Source organism: Semicossyphus pulcher, unplaced genomic scaffold (assembly GCF_022749685.1).
Source record: "Semicossyphus pulcher isolate SPU_LCO1_2020_fin unplaced genomic scaffold, fSemPul1.0.p SCAF_7, whole genome shotgun sequence".
In the NCBI taxonomy this organism is placed as follows: Eukaryota; Metazoa; Chordata; class Actinopteri; order Labriformes; family Labridae; genus Semicossyphus; species Semicossyphus pulcher.
This window is the reverse complement of record NW_027211748.1, coordinates 2,660,872-2,674,086: the sequence shown is the minus strand read 5'-3', so window position 1 is coordinate 2,674,086 and position 13,215 is coordinate 2,660,872.

Sequence of the window (13,215 nt, the reverse complement as noted above, 5' to 3'; positions counted from 1 at the left end):
GGGCACTGGTCAGTTTCAAGTAATCGAAAGTGGCAGCAAAGTTAATCAAGAGTCTGGCGAAGGCATTGAAATTCACTGAGGTGTGTGCACCTTTATTAGACATACTAAACTCAAAAACAGGGACTGGTTAGACAAAGTAACACAGACACTTGATCTAAAACTTCTATATAGAGACCTATGGGTACAAATATATTTTACAAATTATTTACATATATATATATATACATATATATGTATATATATATATATATAAATACAACACTTACAGACAATAGTGCAGTGGCGCAATACAGAGGTTGTTATGTACAAGAGGTAGCTGGTTGTAGTATTTACAGTGTTTACTGAGAATGTGGATTGACCTTGGATGTAGTGATAATATATACATGATAAGAGGGTGAATTAAGCAATGACAAATAATAACATATTTCTAACGCACAGTGGATGTTTGTATAACTCACATGTACAGCTGATTAGGTTAGAACACATTTATTGTCCCTGACACTGGCTGAGCTAGCTGTTCATCACAGTGACAGCCTGGGGAAACAAACTGTGTTTCTGTGTCTGGTTGTTTTGGCGTACAGTGCTCTCTAATGCCTGCTGGAGGAGAGAAGTTCAGACAGTTTGTGGCCGGGGTGTGAGGGGTCTGCAGTAATGTTACCTGCCTGTTTCCTGACCCTGTGGTCCTGGATGGAGGGCAGGTCCGTGCCAATAATCCTCTCTGCAGTCCTGATTGTGTGTGTAGTTTGTTCTTGTCCTGTTTGGTGGCAAATCCAAACCAAACAGTGATGGACATGCAGAGAACAGACTGGATGATGGCGGTGTAGAACATGATCAGCAGCTCCTGAGGCAAGTTGAACTTCCTGAGCTGTCCCAGGAAGTACATCCTCTGCTGGGCCTTTTTCCTGATGGTGTCTATGTGGGAGGTCCACTTCAGGTCCTTGGCGATAGTGGATCCCAGGAACCTGAAGGTGTTCACAGCAGACACGGTACTGTTGAGGAGGGGAGGGTGTGGGGGGGCTTCTCCTAAAGTCCACTGTTGTCTCCACAGTCTTGAGCGGGTTGAGCTCCGGGTGGTTCTGACCGCTCCAGAGGACCAGGTATTCCTTTGATGTTGGAGTGGGTGAGGGGTGTGAAAGAGTTCAAACCTGCAGTAGAAGATGTTCAGGTCGTCATTCATTTGGTGTTTTTCCACAGGGTGGGGGGATGGTCTCCTGTACTTGGTTATGTTCTGTAGGCCTCTCCACACTGATGCAGGGTCGTTGGCTGAAAAGCTGCTTTTTAGCTTCTCAGTGTAGCTCCACTTTGCTACCCTGATCTCCTTCATCAGTGTGTGCCTGGCCTGCTTGTACAGGACCACATCCCCACTCTTGTAGGCCTCCTCCTTGGCTTGACGTAGCTGCCTGAGTTTTGATGTGAACCAGGGTTCATTGTTGTCGTATGTGCAGACGGTTTTGGTCTGCACACACACATACTCAGAAAAGCTAATGTACGATGTCACAGTGTCTGTAGGTTCGTCCAGGTCTGTGGCTGCGGCTTCAAAAACACTCCAATCCGTACAGTCAAAGCGGGCCTGTGATTCCAGCTTTGACTCGTCTTTCCATTTCTTCACTGTCTTTACTACAGACTTAGCAGATTTTAATTTCTGCCTGTATGTTGGAATAAGATGGACCAGTCAGTGGTCAGACAGTCCCAAAGCTGCAGGGGGAAAGAGCGATTCATGAGCGAATCATGCAGTTGCAGGTTTACCAGAGATTCTAACACTTTAAACAGACAGGAAAGTTTGGAGATGAGTCAGTAGTTGTTAACTTCACTCATGTCACCCTCTTTGAATAGCAGTCAAATTGTAGCCTTCCAAACATTAAGAACAATTCCAGTTAAAGGGAAAATTAAAAATATGAGCTAGAGGGGAGCAGGGAGTTGAGTACCTCCTCTTCCTTAAAATAACTGAAGGAAAAAAGAGCTCCACGATCCCTTGGACTGAAATAATTATAATGAGGTTGTTCAATGAAACCTGCAGCCTTGCCTGGTTCCATCAAAGTATTTCCTTCTGCCTGTATAATCAGGCTTTAACATATTGGCCAGTTCTTCTTTATTAAAGGGCCATTTTCAGTAGGAATGTTTTGGGGGAGTGATAAAGCAGGATATCAGAGAGTTAAAGGTTTTCCAAAATGTTGTTGGGTTGTTTTCACGATCAGTTAATAAGGCAATAAAATAATTTTGACTTTGCTTTCTTCATACACATTTGTTTCTGAGTTTTCTAAAATGTTGCCAATCGTTCACTGAGTCAGTCTCTTTGGCACAATGCCATGCCCTGTCATTACACACCACCTTACTGTCTTCAGCGGCTCTCAATAGCTAATCAAAATTTAGGTCCAAAAACCAAAACACTAAAAACACAACACTAAAAGTTTTCCTGGAAATGTTATATTGATTTTTAACTGCAAACTAATTGTTTTATGTTTTTCAGAGTAAAATAGTAACAAGACCTGTTTTTTCTTTTGTCCTCCCTCACTGTTCTTAAGAGGACAGCCCTTCTGCTATTTACACAACTTCTGCCTGGAAACCTAAGACACAAGCTGTGAAATTCATGACTTTGAGGCGACTTAGGGGGCGCTGTCGGTTTTTATATTTTATACTACAAAGAAATGATTATTTTTCTCGTGGAAGGCTGTGTGTATGTAGGGGTCACAGAGGTAAATGAACCGATCTTAAGCCAACAAACCACAACAGTTGGTTTTGTGTGTGTGTGTGTGTGTGTGCACGCATATCACACACTGAATGCTATCGTTAACATTTCCTTTTCACAGCACCCCCCCCACCCACCCGTTTTTTTTAATAGTGTCATTCATACAACCTCACTGTCTCTGTTGACGAACACACACACAGACACACTCCGATTAAGCCCACCATGTGTTTCAGGGATTAGGTTGTGTATCTCTAAAGGGGCACGCCATACCATCTGTGCAGTGACACACACATACACACATACACACACACACACACACACACACTTGCACCACTGAGTCCACTCTTAATCACTTGATCGTACACCACCTTAACTGACTTGCAGAGAAGACAGAAACAACAATAGGCTGCATGTTCTGCTCATGTTTGCATGCTAAATGATCCACATGTACATTACTGCACATGTGCACACTAATGTACACGTGCACAAGCAGTGATAACAAATGGACACACAGCAACATGTGTAGCATGGCTTAGGTTTGATCTGCAGGCTGCTTTTGATTCATTTGTGCTGATGGAGGAGAGAGTTGATTTGCTGATGCCTTTTTACAGATGTGTCAGATCTCTGCCAGCACTGAAACTGGAGCCTACTGTAAATGAATGTATAGGACAGATTTAACGTAAAGGACAGATGGCTTGTTTCTGTGCTCGGCTGTGTGATTTTGTGTGTGTGTGTGTCTGTGTTAATTTCCCTGTGTTGTAATGTACAGTCAGTATATAATTGTTTGACACGCACACTGACAGCTCTGTCCCTGTTAGTTTGGATCTAGTTAAGAGGAGGTATTATTCTTAATTAGACAAAACATATCATTGACAGTTTGGTGATTAACTAACAGACTATTCAGACCTGACCTCTGACCTCCCTGTTGACATACTATTCATTTTTTGTGACAGTTTTGCATCAAAACGTTGTTGCTATCCTGAACTCTCTTTTTGGTCTTGACAGTGTGTTTCCTATCACATCAGCCGTTAATGTTTTGGACTACACCTTTCCCAAATAGTCCCAACATTGTGTCTTTGATTTTGGTTCAGATTGGGAAGCTCAAAAGCTGTATTTGCTGTGTGAAAAACACAACCACCTCCTAGCTATCAGTACTGTTAGGCGTTCACATGGAATTAATGTCCTTTTTCATCTTGTTACAAAATCAACGTTAATGTTAGGTAGGAAGTGGTTGAATGCTAACGTTAGCTGTTGTCTTTGCAAACAATGGTCCGTTTTCTGTGGCGTTGTCATCCTTTGTATCTTGGAAAGAGGGGAGTTCCTCCAAACTATGCTCTGATCTTTCCCAACGCCTGGCATAACAAACATTTGGGCCTTGTTGATTTCCCTCACGAGTCCTCACATTAGTTTGGTTGGTATTAAGCATATTTGTTCTCCAGGTTTTACATAAAATCCTACTCTTCAACACCCCTCAACAAAAAGTCAAGCTGTGGATTTGATGCTCATTGCTAACCTGCTTGTGTATGTGCCCTTAACGTAGCTCCTGTCGCTACAAATTAGGTGGGAAGAATATGACCAACCTGAAGAGATGCTTGAAGAGCCATCACCCTGGTGTTTATGCCACATTAAGGCTGTGTGTACACTAACACTGCTTTTTGTGCCGGCAGCACCTTTTTTCTGTTCACAACCAATGCAGTTCAGAGTTTTCAGCGCTCAGCGTCTTCAGCGCAAAAAACGCAGGAGGTGTTTACTCATTCACAGCTGAGCCTGAACTATGAGATTTTTAAAGCTACAGTGTTGTGTGTATATGAAAAATAGACTGAAGGTTAAGGACAAAAGGTTCAAAAATGATATATACATATGTGGAGTTTGCACATGAGAGATAGGAGCTTTCGGACAAATGGTGTCAAGCCAGTAAAACTCAGGATTTGGCCCGCTCTGAGAGCCCGTCCTTTGTGAGGAATTTAAAAAGTCTGCCAGCGTATTCTTGTGTATTTGAATGAACAAAAGGTTAGACAGTTTGCCCTAACTCACGAAAAAACAGGCCATCCAAAGCTTTTAGACAATCCCGCTGTGGGTGAAAATTGTGAGTCCTTCTATTGTCACAGACGTGGTCCCGTCATTGCAGTCGGTGCTGTGTGGAAGCAAAACGATCAGCTAAAGGGTAAAAGCCCCTCGGCTGTAGGATTAGTTCAGACTCACTCAGTCGCCAGCCAGCATGAACTTTTGACAGAGTTGCCAAAACAAGAGATTGTTGATGATTTTAAGCCTTTCGTTTCACAAGGTTATTTTTCTTTGACTGGCAGCGAGGCGGACAGGGTTCAAGACCAGTCAACCTGTGGTCCTCAGCTGCCTTAGTGAGGAATTAAACTGAGTACTTTACATGTGCTGTTTCAGTAATGTTCTCCCCAAACTACTATACTCAAAGAAATGACAATAAGCACAACACAAATCTGGACACAGGCGGACCATCCCAAAGGTCTCCATCATCAGTTTGTGGAGGGTTTAGATCAATATTTCCACAGAGATGCATATTTGCTCTTTCTCTCCTGCTCTTTCTTGAAAATAGTAGTGAGTGAGATAAGAGAGAGACAAAGTGAAGGCAGTGTGGGCTGTGAGGGAGGGAGGGACGGCGCAGTACTATGTCAGTGAGATAAAAGCAGACAGGAAGAAGTCAGACAGAAAAATAGCAGAAGCAGGTTGAAGGGACATTCATCCATCAAACATGCAGGAGCTCTTCGTCTGAGCAGTTAGATTTAGAGTCAAACTGAGGACGGGGACACTGTGACACATTTAAAGCCTCTAGAAATTTGGCTTGAAATAGTAATTTGTGCATTTATGATATCAAAGAGGAGAGTCTCCATAAATTTTAGTGAATGTAGTTTTAAAAAACAGCTCATTTTACTGATTGGACCATTTCTCTAGACTGTGTGGGCGTGGCCAATCATGTTTTGATGACATCTCCCTGGCTTATCTGCACAACTTCAGCATGGGACAGTCAGTGTATTTCTGCCCTAAACAGTCTGTTATTTATTTAAATTGGTTACTGAGTGGTGAGCTACAAAATGCTCTGCTATCCGAGTCATAGTTAGCAGTTAGCATACACATGCATTGTAAGCTGAGGCCCTTATTATTTCTCAAAGCTACGAATGCAATGTTAAATAATAGCCTCGTAGTATTAGCCAGTGCTACATAGTGACAACTAAACCCCCCAAAAATGTGCAACATCCTCCATCGAAAAAAGATCATCAACATTTTGAAACTAAATAGACAACAGTCCACCCACACCTGCAGGCATCACTGCTCAGCTTACAGACCACGCGGACGCTGGATAGAAAACTGCTGCTTTGTGACTTTTCCAATGATTGGAAAACTTCAATGAGGATATTTACACATCTGAAACACATTTCTAATACTTTCTTTGATGCTTAGCTTCATGCCCTTTTTACATGGTGATTCTGTTACAGAGCCGTAATGAAGCTCTGCTGTAACAGCGCCTCTGCAATTTTACATTGAACCAAGCTACGCCGACGTAAAGCCACCCCAGTGTCTTTTTTTACACGAGGTGTAAAAAAGCTCCGTCCTGCCAGCTCTGCCGTTAACTCTGATACCATTTCGCCTCCGTTACTACCTCCGATGCCGCCTCAGAGGAGGAACAGCTGTGGCTCAGTGGTAGAGTCGGTCGTCTCTCAGTCGGAAGGTTGGGGGTTCGATCGACTGATTGGGACTCCCTGACTGCTACAGTCACGTGTCGTAGTGTCCTTGGGCAAGACACTGAACCCCAAATTGCTCCCAGTGGCATAGCCATCGGGTATGAATGCATAGATCCTGAAAGGAGATTGGCACTTGGGCCTCTGCCACCAGTGTGTGAATGAGTGTGTGAATGGGTGAATGTGACATGAAGTGTAAAAGCAGCTTTGAGTGGTCGGAAGATGAGAAAAGCTCTATATAGGTACAGTCCATTTACTTTACCCCATCATTCAGCCTCTGTGCGTTTTACATAAAAGAAGAGACATAAGAGAGGCGTCACATGTAGTTAGGAGTCCTTCAAAGCATGTGTGACTCCCCCTAAACCACACATACACCCACACAGCAACTTATCACACGTTAAGTCTGTAATTGGTTCAGATAGACAGAGACCCCTGCAGAGTTCGGCTTTAAGACTCGGGGACGGGGGGTGATGCTAATCCACAATTAAGTCTTTGTGAGTGTTCAACTTCTGCATGTGTGCGTTTCACTGCGAACACATGTGCAAGCATGCCACACATAAAACATGCTTGTGTGCGTACAGGCCTGCTTTTTTTCTTGCGGGTAAATTCATCCTGTGTGTGTGCGCTTATTCATGCAGCCAGTGTTTGTGTGCTCGCCTGTCAAAACAGGCATACTTCTAAGACTGAGTGTGTGTGTGTGTGTGTGTGTGTGTGTGTGTGTGTGTGTGTGTGTGTGTGTGTGTGTGTGTGTGATTAAGTGCTAGGAGAGAAACCCTCCTCAGGAGGCTCAGGGGAGATGCAGTCTGATAGCGTCTCAGCAACAATACAGAGAAACAGACGGTTTGCTCGCTGAATTCTTCTCAACTGATTCTCTGTCAACAACTCTGAACCATCTTCCCTGGGAGGGGTGGGGGGATAAGAAAAAATGAAAAGAGAGCGAGAGGCAGAGGGAGAGGGAGAGAGAAATGTACGTTTAGTGACATTTTCCACGACTGAATGATCTGAAAGAAAAACATCAAAAATACATCTAATGTTATTTTGTTTCTTGTTATTACTTATTAATGCTTTGTTTTTTTCTGTTAAAGACAGCAGTTCCACGAGGTTCATGACAACGTTTTTCCTTTACAGCTATAGACTCTATACAGTATAAGTCCTCAGTGCTGAAGAGCTTTATACCTGAATTCTTTCTAATGGCCTGCAGGGGGCGTCTCCACTGGCTGCAAAAAGAAGTCTGACTGTAGTCTTTAAGAAAATGAGCCTACTTCTCTCTTGATTTATAACCTGTTTATATTTATAACAATGAGGCAGAATAAAAACATTCTGCATTCAGTTGTACGAAAAGACACTGTTCATTCTTCCTGTAAGAATATTTCCTTTAAAACCTGTTTCACACGAGACTGAAAACATGCAGCACACGGGAAACCACTGCATGGCTACAGGAAGCCCGGAAAAGTTGGCCATCCATCCCAGAGGCTATCATCACCAGACAATAGATGATGATGCTGCTGCTGCTGCTGCTGCTGCTGATGATGATGATGATGATGATGATGATGATGATGATGATGATGATGATATTGGCTTCTGAGATTGAGTGTTTGCAAACTCCTCACTTCTTCCATGGCTTCTAATTATGGTCACTTCTGGCTCCAAGAACCAAAATGTGATCAAAATGTTGAACTCAAGGTGGTGGGTGTATAAAAAACAGTCTTTGATTAATTTGTGTGAAAAGAAAATCCTGGAGAGTGAATGACGCTGAGCGGATTGGATGGATGTACAGTGAGGACCAGAGAAAGAGAGCAAGAGATAGAGGAGGGAGGGTGAGGGAGAGAGAAAAAGGCTGATAGAGGGAGGGGCTTAGAGGGAGGAGAGAGAGAGCGCAGAGAGGATCCACAGAGAGGAGAAGGGAGGAGAGATAATAAGAGCAGATAGAGTGAGCTCTTAGTTCAACAGGGCGAACTAATGGAAAGAGAGAAAGCGCCTCAGAGAGAGTTACAGGAAATATTTGGACTTTTACTGGGCAGCAGCTCGGAGGAACACTGACAGTCTGTGAGGTAAGTACCCCGCTTTCCTACTAACACTGCTTGTTGATGAGATAATGAACAATCAGGGCACTGACTCCACACCACGATCTGTAAGACATGTCTCTGTTGTGATCCGAAGCATTAAGGTTATTCCTTAAGTGTTTAACGTGGAGGTGGGACAGTAAGCCGGAGTGGGCAGCTTCTGGCCTCTCTTAAATCAATTAAAGAAGTGACAGCTACAGTAGAGGAGCTGCATGCAGGGCATGTTGTGCATTCTTAAACAGGAAAGCCTCACTCTGTGTGGAAGAACATGCCTGCTGTGGGAGCTCTTTGATCACTTTATGCTGATGTGATATGAAGACTGATTGCACGTTTCCTCAGGAAGTTCAGCATTCATGAAGCTGTCTGTGCGGCTCTTTGCTTTTTCACTGAGTGGGAAGTAGGACTCTAGCAGAGAGTTTGGTGAAACCACAACTATTCTAATGAAATGAAATGTTGCACCTGTTCATACACAACACGTTCTCTCTCCCAACTCGTCGATAGCAGCTTGGTCAGATACAAAAAGGTGTTATAGGTTCCCTATCTCTTTAGAAATGTCCGGCTAAACTTTTGAAATACAGCGCTAACATTTGCCTTATAAATGCAGGAGCAACGTCCTGTTAGACTAAGATTGCTCATTTTATTTTTTATGAACAATTTGCTTCATTGTTTTAAATGGCAACACGTGTTTTTCTGCACAGTCAGTAGCTGTGCTTCACACAACCAAAGTATTTTGTATTTGTATTTTCTCATCCATCAGACACATGAGAAATGAGCTTTCATTTTGGGTTTTCTTTGTGTCCACTTCATGAAATTTAAATATTCTTTTTACCAAATGCTGAAAGAACATCTCACCTCATCTCAGCTGCTAAATGCTCCACCATGTGCACCAGCACAATGCAGACAGTTCAAGAAGACGCAGACTCAACATAGTCACATCTCTGTGTTTTTGTTAGCTGCATCGTTGCACACAGAGCGAGCAGGAGCAACAGCATGGCAGCCTAATCTTTACTAAGTCTCGTAATGACCTTTCAGTGTTGATCGCTCACAAAGAAGCTGAAATATCTGCAGACGTCTTCTTCCAAAAACAAACAGATGATCAGGTGATTCAGAGCAGAACCAGAGTTTCTCTGATGCTCTCTGATTGGAGCGGGAGCTGCGAGCTGAGCTGTCGCTAACTTTAGCTCAACTTTTGTTTCTGATGTCTTTGGTTCAATAATATAGCTCAAGTCAACGTGGAAGTGAGTTGAAACAGGAGTTGACTGGAAATGTCCGTCTGACAGACATGCTTATGGAAAACTCTGAAGCTGACACAAACTAACAGCCGAAGCTTCGTATCAAACAGGACTCTGAGTCGGGGACAGCCCTGCACAAGCTCGTTGCTCACTTTGGCTGAAGTTCGGGGCTGCACAGGTTGAACTGTGAAGCTTTTTTTTCTTTCTTGATTGTGAACTCACAACATTCATGTTGACAAACCAGATGAAAAACAACATCATCATTATACGCTCGAGAAGCCACGAACACACTGGAAGTAATCTGTGATTAGTGGGCAATAAAACCTCTACAAATACATGTAATGATGGCAGCAGGATTAGTATAAAGGCCGACACTGATTAGAGCTGAACGGATCAATGATTCATTGTTTAAGTTAAGTATCAAACACCGATGACCCTCTGGTTGCTGCCTCTTAAATGTGTGTTAAACAGTTTAATGTATAGAATATCTGAAAAACAACATTACATGTAAAGAGTTCAGTTAACTTCTGGAGTGTTAGAAATACTGTGTTCATGTTTGTTCATTCACAGGTGTTTTCATTATGTTGGGGCAGTGCGGAGGTTTGCAGCGTGAGAGAGAGTTGTGGGTTTTAATCCCGAAGGTGTGGATTGCTGTCTCTCTAAGTCCAGGGTGAGGCTTTATGTCCATATATTCATTGAGTCGGGAGGTGTCCCTTCTCACTCTGTATCTCAGTCTGAATGTGTTGTGGTTTAGTAGAAGTATAAGAAGAGATGCTTCAGGCTGCTGATACTGTCAGCACAGGTACACCTGTGATGGAGTTACTGTTGAGCTCTGAAGAAGGCGTCCTGCTTGTGATGAATAAAATATCAGAAGTTCGACAAAGATGCACAACTTATTTTGCTCTCAGAGATTAAAACCTCACCATGTTTGGAGTTAGAATAAATCACGTTGTCTGCTCTGATTTCCAATACTTGGGTCTTTGAAGCAGTTTAGTGTAGGATGGAGGATTTTATCTCACCCTGTGTTAGAGGACCATTTTATCAACGAGCATTGTGTGGTTCACTGACGCATACTGGTCTTTAAAATACACTACAAGTATCAAATGCTTTCTTGCATTAACGGAAAATGCTGTAGGATGTATCTAACAGTACAGTGATTATCAAGTGGGTCATTTAAAAACATTACATTACAACATGATGACGACATCATGGCTGGACCATCCTCCTCTCTTCCCAATCAGTAAAAATGAGCCAACGGGACGCTTGACTAACTAAAAACAGGCTTTTAACAAAATGCAGCAAAAGAATAAACTGCTAACTCATGTGCTTTAGTGCAGCCACACGCTGAGCATTTTTCAGGTCACAGTGGTAGTGACTTGTAGACAACAAGTTAGACAGGTGCTAAAGCTAAACCTGGAGGTTACATCCACAAAAATGATCATGTTGAAACAAGTACCAAAACACAGACGCTTTGTCTTCATTGTACCATGAAACAGACCTAGACTCTACATGACAACTCTGCATTTCCTTGGTGTTAACCCAGTCAGACACTAAAGAGCCTCAGACTCCCATTTACAGTCAAAGACCTGATTCTAATACCTGCCTACAAACCTAAACTCTTCTTCTCACATCTTACACTTAAAGAAACTACGACACATGAGAGTCAGCAACAGAAAACTAAACTTACGAAATAACTTAGTTTCGATCGCAGCTAAAACAACCATCACAGACCACATTTACAAAGCAGGTAGAAACCATAGCACATCTAGGTGGTCACAATGAACTCATCAGGTTAAAAGGTTTCAGTCGGGGCTTTACGATTGTTCTGCTGCCATCTCTGGGTTGTTTGGATCCTGCAGAGGAGTTTGTGGTGCAATGAAATGATCAGGTGTTTAAAGCAGTTGTTCAAATGATGCAAAAGATCTCACTCTATGATTATCCATACTTCCGAGTTCAACATCACATACTAACATTATCATTGTTGCTCCAAACCATTACAATGTATACAATGATATAATATATGGATCAAAACTAAGCTGACAATAAAAACAGAGGAAGAAAGTCAGATAAAAGAGCACAGCTGTGGGCCGGGTTTGAACGTCCTTTTAAGCCCACCTTAAAAATTCAATGTAAACCCAACTGTACACTATATTTTGTATACTGTCACAGCTTCACCTTGTCGTCATGCAGCCCTTTGCTTTGGCACTCTGCTTTTAACCATGTATTCCAAGTCATGCAGCACATCAATTCATCCTCCCTGCACCTCAAAAGTCCTTAAGAGACGTACAGTAAAGTTTAGTTTGACCTGTGATAATGTGTCAGGCATCAGGGGATCACTGAGGTCAAACTGAGGGTCTCTATAGACAGAGATTTAGTCCTTCAAATGTGGTGAACTTCAAACACCATTGTGAAGATCACCCCCCCCCCGAAACAAAACATATCATGACAACACAATGAATGTGAAAAAATCTACCATGAATAAGTAAATACATTTTAAGAATCTGTCTGTATTTCCTGTGAAAGTGCTCCGGCTCTCCGGCTCTCCAGCTCTTGTGAAGGAAGTGCTGCTGATATATGGAAATGAATGAGAGCGTTGCATTGGCAGCCTGGAGAGTGTCTGTGAGGCTCCAATGGGGGCAGCTCGCCTTGTTCCACCTCAGTGGAAGATTGATGACTTCTGGGTTCTGGGATCTGCACCTGTTTCCTCTCCTCCGTCTCCCCCCCGTCGCCCCCCCCATCAGTCCCTCTGCAGGCTGCACTCTCTCCTTCTGTGCAGTTGCTTTATTGTCATTATTAAATATTAATGACACATCACGGTGTGAGTGTAATGTATAAAAATTTAATTTCCAACTTTGAGCACATGTACTAGCTTAGCATAAATACTGAGCACATAAGCAGAGGGCCTGCACATGGAGCGGCTGTGTGAGTATGTCAGCGTCATGTATCGTATGGTAAAGAACGTCAGGTGCCCATGTGAACATCACAGTACGGTTTTCTGTTTCTCTATTATCTCTGGCCTCAACAAGACTCCTTCTTCGCCCTTGAATCTCTGAGATGGTCACCAGCACCTTCATTTTTTTTAATTATCTATTTATATTTGCTAATTGTGATGTCATTTCCTGGAGTACTTTCATATCCCTGGATAGGGAAAATTCGGCCATAACGTGTTTTTTAGGAGCAGTTTGATGGTCTAATCTGCAGTTAATCCAGCAGCCTGATATAACCTCCCCCACATGTCATGGCCAAGGCCGTCTGAAGTGATGATGCAAAAGGTGAAAGTTTAGTTTTCTGTTGCAAAGAGAATGAACAGTGAAGCTGTAAGGGTTTTTATTTGAGCTGCCCAAAGAGGCCATTTTTCAGAGGGCTCCAACTGAAGGGGGACAGTTAATATAACATCACTTAATAATATAATCTTTTAAGCAGAGCCCGGGGAAACAAGAAGCTAAACAGGACTGAAAAGAAACTTTATAAGATACCGTGTTGACTTCACTTCCCGTATAGTTTTAACCTTTGTGTTCAGGCAT